Raw genomic sequence first — 10,071 nt, forward strand, 5'->3', positions numbered from 1 at the left:
CCTTGGCAAGAGCTCAGCCAGATGTGAGAAAGGTATTTTGTGTGTGTGTGTGTGTGTGTGAGAGAGAGAGAGAGAGTCTCTCTCTCTCTCTCTCTCTCTCTCTCTCTGTGTGTGTGTGTGTGTGTGTGAGAGAGAGAGAGATGTTCAATCCAGGACTAGAATCCAACCAACACTAGTTGAGTGGAGCAATGTGTGTTTGTGTTTACAGAGATACAAGTATTGTGGGGTGGGAAACTCCTGTTTGTCAGAAGTTCTGTACTCCCCCTTTCCTATGGCAAACCCTAAGTAAGGCTGGTGCTTCTTCTATAGGCTAATTCTGCTGACAGCAAAGAATCACATTTTCACGTTGTCTTTTTCAATTCTATACATGTTGATTCCATTTACATACAACTATTTATAGATTGTCTATATATCAGTAAACCCTTCTAGATAAACCATGCTTGTTATCTGTTTATATATCGTTTATAGGTTCTGTTTATTGGTTTAAGTTCATTGTATTGCCTGTTATTTTATTATTAATATTCCAATAAAAGTATTTGAAATTACCATTATGAGGTTGTTTCAATTCTACTGGTATTTTTATTTCGACACATTTGCCCTATATGCACATTTGCCCTATATTTTTCCCATTCTTTTTGGAATGTTTCTTCGCCCTGTTGTTGGATAATCCCTGTTAATTTTGCTATTTCCGCATATTCCAATACTTTTTGTTGCCAGTCTCCCACTGTTGGCATTTGCTGTTGTTTCCAGACCTGCGCTAACAATAGTCTCACAGCTGTTGTTGTGAATAAAAACAGTTTCTGGTCACTTTTTTTTTTATATCTTCCTCAACCGCCCCCAACAAACATGCTTCCGTGGTTTTTTTTTAAAAAGTATATCTAAAGATCTTCTTTAATTCATTATATATGCTTACCCAATAAATTTTCACCTTGTCACACTGCCACCACATGTGAAAGAAGTTACCTTAGAATCATAGAATCATAGAATTGGAAGAGACCACAAGGGCCATCCAGTCCAACCGCCTGCCAAGCAGGAAACACTTTACAGCGCAAGGGATTTTTCTTGCATCTAAAAGGCAGTGGAATGGACTCGCTCTGGAAATGCTGGAGTCTCCTTCCTCGGAGGTTTTTAAGGCTTAAAATTTAAGCAGAGGTTGGAAGGCCATCTGTCATGGATGCTTTGGCTGAGATTCCTGCATTGCAGGGGGTTGGACTAGATGACCCTTGATGAGGTCACTTCCAACTCTGCAATTCTATTATTCTATGACACAAACACGTTCAGCGAAAGAAAGAAACACCTCCAGGCTCCCCATCCCCCTGCAAGGCTAGCTTTTGGTGGGGGGTGGGGGAGTATGGGGCTCCAGAACGATAAGGAGTTTTTTTCTCGTGATGGCAACAGCAGGAACTGATCGGGAAGGGAGACTTGTGTTGGGGATGGAAGGTGATCAAATCCGCCTACCCTTACTTGTGCCTCCAGTAAATGCGCAGAGTAAATTGCCCGCTGGCAATTCCTGTTGCGCGCGAGGCAGCTTAGCTCGCAAAGTTACTCACCGGCGCAGCCGCGCAGCAAAAAGTCAGCAGTCGCCACCAGGATGAAAACGCACCGCCGATGCAGCCACAACTCCATCCTTCCTCGCTCTCTGCTCTGCTCCTCTGAAACCCACTTGAGTTGCGACCTCTGGAATCCGTGGCAAGAGCAACGATTGGCCATGGGGGGGACGGGGACGGGACATTTCTACCAATCATAAACGCGCGCGCAAGTTCCGGGCAGGGGTTGCCGTGCGCGCCTTCGCGGCCGGAGAGCGCAGAAAACGAAAGGAAAGTTTTTTTTAGCGCTGAAGCCAGCTCCTGTCTGGATTTCGAGGCGCAAGAACGTGAGAACAGGAGCTTGGCTCCTGAATCGGACCCAAAGCCCTTCTCAGGACAGTATTAAGACCTTTAAAGGTCCTGTGAACTTAAAAGATTTTGGTGTAACAAATGTATAAGTGGGCTCAGAGAGTCAAGTAAAGCAAGGGGTAATGATAAAATTAGGTTACAAAAAGATATCGTTAGCATATAATGCAATAACAGGAAGGCTGGAAGTTGACAAGCTGGAACGTGTCCAGAGGAGGGCAACCAAAATGGTCCAAGGCCTGGAAACGATGCCTTATGAGGAACGGCTTAGGGAGCTGGGTATGTTTAGCCTGGAGAAGAGAAGGTTAAGGGGGGATATGATAGCCATGTTCAAATATATCAAAGGATGTCATATAGAGGAGGGAGAAGGTTGTTTTCTGCTGCTCCAGAGAAGCGGACACGGGGCAATGGATTCAAACTACAAGAAAGAAGATTCCACCTAAACATTAGGAAGAACTTCCTGACAGTGAGAGCTGTTGGACAGTGGAATTTGCTGCCAAGGAGTGTGGTGGAGTCTCCTTCTTTGGAGGTCTTTAAGCGGAGGCTTGACAGCCATCTGTCAGGAATGCTTTGATGGTGTTTCCTGCTTGGCAGGGGGTTGGACTGGATGGCCCTTGTGGTCTCTTCCAACTCTATGATTCTATGATTTCTATGATTTCTATGACATTGGGGGGCACAGACCTCTTCTGTTTTTATTTTACATGTAATTTTATGCACATATCTTTGAATGTATTTTTATGTCTTTCTTTTCTTTTCCCTTTGTAAATGTTTCAAAATCTCAATAAAGTATTTTTTTTTAAAAAAAAGATTTTGGTGCCCCCATGTGTACCTAATTTAATAATAATAATAATAATAATAATAATAATAATAATAATAATTTCACCTGCACCAAGTGGATTCTCCTTCCCTGGAAGCTTTAAAAGAGAATTTGGATGCCCATCTGTCATGGATGCATTGCAGGGGGTTGGACTAGGTGATCCTTGCTTTGCCTATATTTATTTACCTACTGAATTTATACAGTAGAGCTGCCCCATAGCAGAAGGACTCAAGGAAGGCAGTGGGGTGTAGTGGTTAGACTGTCAGCCTAGGACCTGGGAGATCCTAATAACAGATAATTTTAATTTGGACCAATTTGCTAATTTTATTTTTATCTCCTTCCACTTTTTTCATAATTTCCCTGATATACATCGATATTTTTGGCTGTCACATGGATCCCTAAATACTTCATCTCCTTTTTAATTTCTATTCCTGTTAATAATTGTAATTGCTCTTTTTGTTCTGGCTCCATGTTTTTTGTCAAGATACTTTTTAAATAATTGATTTTGAACCCAGCCAATTTCCCAAATTCGTTTATTGTTTCTAATGCCTTAGGGATACTGTTTAGTGGATCTTCGGTAGTAATTCTGCCACAAATGATTTTTCTTTTTCAAAGCTTACCAATATTAGGCAGGGTGAAGTGTTTTAAAGAGTGAAGAAGGGACTTGACAAAGTTTGTTTGGAATGCAAAAAAACCAAGAATAAAATACAAAATAATGATAGATAAAAAAGATAGAGGAGGGTTCGAATTGCCGGATTTGGAGATGTATCATGATGGGGCTGGATTGATGTGGTTAAAGGAGTGAATGGAGTTAAAAAATAGTGAAGTGCTAGATATTGAAGGAGCAGGGCTAAGCTACGGTTGGCATAAATATTTAATAGATGACGAACTAAAAATTCATAGCCATTTCACTAATAATATGATAAGAAATTGTATATATAAGATCTGGAAAAAATATCAGAGAACATTTGAACCAAAGATACCATGGTGGATATCACCAATAGAGATAATAGCAGTGAAAAGAGTTAACTTTGAAGGAAATTGGCCAACTTACAAATTACTATTAGAAGAGGTAGAAGGTACACTTACATTGAAAGATTATATTGAGGTCAAACCATATTTGAAAGCTTGGCTTCCACATTTTCAAATAAATGAAAGGTTCCAAAAGGATAAAAAAAAACCTGGCTTCGAAAAAGAAATCTCCAAATTAGAAAAAAATATTAATAGGAGGGGGAAATAGATATATAAAAAATTTGTATGAATTATTATTAGATTGGGATACAAAAGAAGAACAAATAAAAGAAACAATGATTAAATGGGCTCAAGATTTGGGGAAGACGCTCATGTTAGAGAAATGGGAAAGATTGTAGATAAAAGACATGAAGTTTACCCCGAATTACCTATGTCCTTGCGATCTCAAGGAAATCGAATCTATAAGCCACGTTCTCCTACACTGCACACTGTATCGAGATTCGAGGAAGGAGTTAATTGAACCCCTGTTAAAAAAATCTACCAGGCTGTTCAATTGAAATGCTGACTAGATATTTAATTGAGGACACCAACCCAGAGCGAAATATGATTGTAGCCAAATTTTGTTACCATGCGGCAAGACTGAGATGCGTCGTGACATCAACTAACAACAGCGATAAAGCCGCCCACCAAGCCATAGCAGATAATACTTAAATGGAATTATCTCCCATTAAATTTTGGCTTAATTTTAATCTAATACGGGATTTGAAATAGCACTGTTAAAAGACGATATTTAAGAAATATTTATATTATGTACTATTGTTTTATTTTCTCTTTTGCTGGTCTATGACCGTAATAAAGATTTATTATTGTTACCCCGAATTACAATCTAATAGAAAATATATACAAAATGCAATACAGATGGTATCTGACTCCAATGAAATTGTCAAAAATGCATAAGGGCAGTAACAACCTATGTTGGAGATGTAACAAAGAATTGGGTACATTTATGCATATTTGGTGGAACTGCAATGAAATAAAGAAATTTTGGGAGAAAATACATAATGAAATAAAAAAGATACCGGTAGTCAAATATTCCTTTAAGAAAGACCCTGAATTTTATCATATGTGGTGGACATGCGATAAGGTTAAGGTGTTTTGGGAATTGATTTATAATGAACTGAAGAAGATGTTTAAATATACCTTCCCCCAAAAGCCAGAGGCTTTTTTGCTGGGCTTGATGGGAGAAGAGATAGCTAAGAAGGATCAAAGACTGTTCATGTATGCGACAACTGCTGTGAGGATACTTCTTGCCCCAAAGTGGAAATTACAGGAGTTACCAACGATTGATGAGTGGCAGACAAAGATGGTGGAATATGCTGAACTTGCAAAACTGACCAGCAGGGTCAGAAACCAGGATGATTCAAGGTTTCAAAGAGATTGGAGTAAATTTGTGGATTATGTAAGATTGAACCGAGGAAGTTTGAAAACACTAGTAGGATTGGAATAAACCTTTGACACTGTTTAATAGACTTAATTCATAAAAACTGTGCGACAGGATTGGACTAGAAAACCTGCTGTTGAGAGGGAGGGGAGTCGCAGCTCGGCAGAGCAATGATTTAAATGTGTATGTTTTTAAGTATTTTATTTGATGTAATTTGAATTAATTGGAAAATAATAAAATTGTTTATAAAAAAAGGAAGACCCTGAAATCTTTTTGTTAGGAATGCTAGGCGATGAAATTAAGGGAAAAGACAGGTGTGTGTTAATGTATGCTACCACGACGGCAAGGCTCCTAATCGCAAAAAATTGGAAGAGTATAATGTTACCAAATGTGGAAGACTGGCAAGTAAAACTATTATCATACCGAAATATGGCAAGAAAGACAGGAGAAGTCAGGGGAATAACAAAACAGAAAATAGAGGAAGATTCGAAAGCATTTATAGATTATATAGGGAATTCAGTGGAAAGGGCCAACCTTCTGATAAACGTATGAGCGGGCCTAAGTTTAAACCAACAAGGAGAAACAACAAACTCAGGTATACAGAGAAACACAGTTATAGAAACCGCAATAAAAGACTAGACTGGAAGTCAGCACCAGGTGATGGGGTGTGTGTGAAAGAATGTATTATGTTTATTAGTTTCATGCTTATATTTAATCTATGTATGTTAATCTACATTGTGTTCTATTTTTTCTTCTTTTCACGATTTTTTTGACATATGATAAATTGTGTAATATTTTTAAAAATCTAATAAAGTTAATAATAATAATAATAATAATAATAATAATAATAATAATAATAATAATATAGGACCTGGGAGATCCACACTGAGTCGTGAAGCTCACTGGGTGACTTCGGAGTCAGTCACAGCCCTCCTAACCAGATGGCCATCATGTCTCCTCTGAGTCTCCTCTTTTCCAGGCTAAACATACCCAGCTCCTTCAACTGTTCCTCTGGTGGCAGGATCTGCAGGGGCAGCAGATCTGCAGGGGCAGTGTTACCTGCTGCTGCCACCTCTGCTGCCTCAGAGTTAGCAGAATTATAGGGGTTATCGCTGAGTGAATCTGGGACTGGCTTATATACATCCTACACAGATACAGGATCCCAAAATATTGGTATGAGTTAGGGGTGCTAGCCCTGAGTCCCTTCCAATTTCACTTTTCCTGGTTATGTGGTCATTGATATACATCCCAATGGAATCTCCTGATTCTGGCTTTTGTGAAGCTCTTAGATCATTATAGGTTGGGCCAATGTCACCTTTCCCCTCACTGGCTCTGTTGAGGTTTCTTTAATTGCTGTTAGGGGAAAAGTATGTCCAGAAGAGGGCAACCAAAATGGTCCAAGGCCTGGAAACAATGCCTTATGAGGAATGGCTTAGGGAGCTGGGTATGTTTAGCCTGGAGAAGAGAAGGTTAAGGGGTGATATGATAGCCATGTTCAAATATATAAAAGGATGTCATACAGAGGAGGGTGAAAGGTTGTTTTTTGCTGCTCCAGAGAAGCGGACATGTGGCAATGGATTCAAACTACAAGAAAGAAGATTCTACCTAAACATTAGGAAGAACTTCCTGACAGTGAGAACTGTTCGGCAGTGGAATTTGCTACCAAGGAGTGTGGTGGAGTCTCCTTCTTTGGAGGTCTTTAAGCAGAGGCTTTGGTGTTTCCTGCTTGGCAGGGGGTTGGACTGGATGGCCCTTGTGGTCTCTTCCAACTCTATGATTCTATGATTCCATGATCCTTATCTTGCACCTGCAGGTCTCATGGTCAGTGTTTGAAGGTCACTGTGACTTGGCAAACAGCCAAGAATAAGATAACCCTTGGGTATATTAAGATGTCATGAAGGGTCACGAAGAGTCGGACACGACTAAACGACTAAACAACAACAACATATTAAGAGGGGCTGTACATTGCCTTTTGCTTTTGCTGCCTGCTAACTCTGCCAGATTGGTATCGAACTCTGTGTTGAATGTATGCAGTGAGTTGATGTACCTGCTTTGCATTTGAAGCCTGCATCTTCTACTAGGAACTTGGTGGAAGCCTGTACTTTATGTACAGTATATAGTGAAACCAGGGGCGTAGCAAGGTAAATCGGTACCCGGGGGCAAGATTTTTTTTGTCAACCCCCCCCCCCAAGGCATGGGAAGGTCAGGTGGTACCCGGTGCAGAAAATTTCTTGTCAACCCCCCCATTGATCCCGCCCGCAAAAATGGTTTAAAGTTATTTCATATTTTCTTACAAAGGAACAATAAGTAATTAAAAAAACAACTTTTTTATATATCCCACCCTCCCCGGCCGAAGTCGGGCTCAGGGTGGCTAACATCAGATACATAACATTGGTATAAAATCAAACAATCATTAAATTACCTCCTAAAAACATCTCAAAATCAAATTAGAGTCTAATTAGATGCCTTTCCACAGGGTTAGGGTTGGGAACAGTAAGTGTTCTCTGAACTGAATTTTCAGCCTTCATGACATAGGAAAACAGCCAAGTGAACAGCTATTTTGGTGGAGGAGGGTCAAGATATTAACCGATATGCATGAAATTTCATATATAGCTATATAATCCCTAGTATAGTAAGATAAGACCTTCGGAGCAGGCATTAAAAAAAATAAAATAAAAAATTATTATTTTTTAAAAAATTGTTCCTTGATAATTTCTCACCCCCTCCACTATGGAACCCGGGGTGGACCACCCCCCGCCCCCTTGCTACGCCCCTGAGTGAAACTGCCTTAATGCTCTGGACCTGTCAGTAAAGAATTGAACTGATTGAAAAGTTGCAGTCCACCACAAACATACACGCTTGGCACAAGCCCTATGGCAACAGGCTCATGTAACAACATGGAACTGTGAGTTGTAGAAAACATGTTTATCTCTAATTGTGCTCTTGTTCCTCAAGCCACACAAGAGAGTCTGTGAATTTGCAGGTATCCTGCTTCCCTTTATAATTACCAAAATAACAGTGATTTGCTGCTCCTCTTCACGGAGGAAGTTCAATGGACTCCCCCCCACCCCGCACCCTGAGCGTTTGCATTTCAGTCCAACAAATATCAGAGGAAACGGCAACATGAGGCAACTTCTTGCACGGAAGAAGTTCTGCTGAGACTGTGGCCTGAGATTTAGGGGAGTTGAAAGGGAGTATGTCTATTTGAGGTGTCATAGAGTCCTCTTTGGCTCTGAAGCCCTGTCTGGGTTTCTCTTGAATTTGAAAAGCCATGGAACTTTGATCCTGCCAAAGGCGATTTGGCTTCTTCTCATTAGCTGGAACTGCAATGGAGAGCAGCATATGGTGGCTTGCGGCACTGTGGTGAAAGCAGCCACCAGAGAGGGGACCTTAGCAAGCACAGCCAGAATGTCTCCCCACATTCTCTTGCTGCTGCTGTTTCAAACACTCGCTGCAGGCTGCCACAAGCTGAAGGCGAAATGCTCCTTAGGTTTTGCATTGACTCGAACAGACAAATTTAATTATTACAGCCCAGGAGACCACCTCATCAGCGGGATCATATCTTCAGCAAATGCTGTGCTTCGATCACACAAATTCCATAATTCTCCTTTCATCTCAGTTGTCCAGTAAGGAAATATGTGGCAAAATATTTAAAGCTCCTTTACCTAGTTTTGACTCCGTAGGCTCCCCCAATCCTCCTGAAACTCTAACCACACTGCCACCACTGCTGAATTTGGTTGTTTTACAGCTCTACTGTTGCTGCCCTAGACTTTTTTAAAAAACACCCACAAAGAGAAAGCAGGGAAATACGACTTGCTATTATTTTTTTGCTGCAACGTGGCTGCAATGTAATGCAATAACCAGCTTCAAATATCTAAAGGGCTGTCACATGGAGAGAGCAAGCTTGTTTTCTGCTGCTCTGGAGAGGGTAGGAGACGAACCAAAGGATTCAGATGAGAAGAAAGGAGAAAGTGGTGAGAGCTGTTTGATAGTGGAATGGAGGTTTTTAAGCAGAGGTTGGATGGCCACCTGACAGGGATACTTTAGCTGGGATTCCTGTATTGCAAGTCCTTGGATCATATGAGCCTTGGGGTTCCTTCCGACGCTACAATTTTATGATTCTGTGATCTCCAGATGTTCCTATTAAGTACAGGATGACAATGTGATGCATTTGTTTTGTTGCAGGATGGGAGATATTAAGTACTTGGATATCCTGTCCTTCCTGTTTGCCGTTCATGAGGTCAATCAGAATCCCAGGCTCTTACCCAATATCACCCTTGGATGCAACATCTATGAGAACTATTTTGATGCTCGAATTACTTACGATGCCATGGTAGACATGCTCTCCACTGGGCAGAAGAATGTTCCAAACTACATCTGTGGAAGGGAGAGTAAGCTGATGGCTGTTATTGAAGGTGTTGACTCTGAAGTCTCTACCCAGATTTCAGATATGTCAAAAAACTATAAAATTCCACAGGTAAATGGGATGGGGGGGGAGGGGTTCTGAAATACTGAAGATACAGATAGTAAGGGACCCGGACCCTTGGCCATTAGGTCCAGTCACGGACGACTCTGGGGTTGCGATGCTCATCTCACTCTATAGGCCGAGGGAGCCGGCATTTGTCCGCAGACAGCTTCCGGGTCATGTGGCCAGCATGACAAAGCCGCTTCTGGCAAACCAAAGCAGCGGACAGAAACACCGTTTACCTTCCCGCCGGAGTGGTACCTATTTATCTACCTGCACTTTGACGTGCTTTCGAACTGCTAGGTTGGTAGGAGCAGGGACTGAGCACCTGCCCACCTAGCAGTTCGAAATCATGTCAAAGTACAAGTAGATAAATAGGTACTGCTCCGGCGGGAAGGTAAACGGCGTTTCCGTGCGATGCTCTGGTTCGCCAGAAGCGGCTTTGTCATGCTGGCCACATGACCCGGAAGCTGTACGCCGGCTC

Source organism: Lacerta agilis, chromosome 2 (genome assembly GCF_009819535.1).
Source record: "Lacerta agilis isolate rLacAgi1 chromosome 2, rLacAgi1.pri, whole genome shotgun sequence".
Taxonomy (NCBI): Eukaryota; Metazoa; Chordata; class Lepidosauria; order Squamata; family Lacertidae; genus Lacerta; species Lacerta agilis.